Genomic DNA, 1,215 nt, shown 5'->3' on the forward strand with positions numbered 1-1,215 from the left:
AAAGTTACAGAAACCAATAATAATTATTATTAATATAATTAATTAGGATAATAACTTTGAGGTATGGAAGATTTAATGCCCCTCCAGTCACATGGCGTTTATCTGTATTCTGATGATCTTAATTACTTTGTTGATATTGAGATCTTATACACTATATTTAATTATATAAGCCGTGTCTTAAAAAGCTCAATTAACCTTATCTTAAGGTGTAATTATTCTGTTCATTTATTTTCCTAGTCGCAGCAGTTTTTTTTTAGCCGTCTAGTGAATGTGAATTTCATAAATAGAAATTAATTTTCTGACTGATTATTCCTGTAAGATAGGATTTTTATCACATGTTGGGAGTATAGTGTAGATTGTTATAAAAGCTAATGTTGATCAATTGTTTCCAAAGGAACTATATAACAAAGTGCTCCGATATAGAAAAGATTTCGTTCATATGTTAGTTTCCATATAAAAATTCATAGTTCGCGGAGTTTACCAAAGCAGCATAACATAATAATCCGATTCGGCCAACGATTCGATATACAAATTCCGATAAATTGAAGGACTAGATCGAGAAAATAAACTTGCTGGCGAACTTACGGAGACGGCTATATCGTCCCGGAGGTTCTTATACATCAACGCGTCCTTGAAAAAATTATTTTAACCTCAGCAAGGAATTCGCTGTCCAAAGACAGCTAAAAAACCACATACCAAAAATTCTATATCATATATATTATTTAATAATTATTTTGCTTAAACCGGAAAAGGGGATTTTATTCACAACTTCTTGTTTTAACTAAACAAAAAAAAATTTCTGTAAAAATGTGAATTTCATTCTAATCATCCAGTCGGTCAAGCAAGAAAACCACAAAAAATCTGTTTGTAAAACGCAGCGTACACAATATTGATTTGACGTGATCTGTGATTAAAATTAATATCAATAATCTGAGATGCATGAAAGTAGTCTCATGCACAATTATGGTGATCTGCCCAATAAACTCTCGCAGGTACATTGCCCTCGCCCAATTGCAGCTGCCAAATGCCAATCCCAGCATCTTCAAGTTTCTCGATGGTCATCACTTGAGCAGGCAACATTTTTGCGCACATCCTTGACCTCTGTCGCTCCTCTCAGAGCAGCATCAAGACAACAGAGACAACAAAAATAACAAACGCCCAGACAAGACAAGACACCTACAAGCAACAATCTACACCCACAAGCTGCACACCTCC

The sequence above is a fragment of the Drosophila montana genome, unplaced genomic scaffold (assembly GCF_035044405.1).
Source record: "Drosophila montana isolate Dmon_TW-CO22-7 unplaced genomic scaffold, ASM3504440v1 contig_1_1, whole genome shotgun sequence".
NCBI classification, from domain to species: domain Eukaryota; kingdom Metazoa; phylum Arthropoda; class Insecta; order Diptera; family Drosophilidae; genus Drosophila; species Drosophila montana.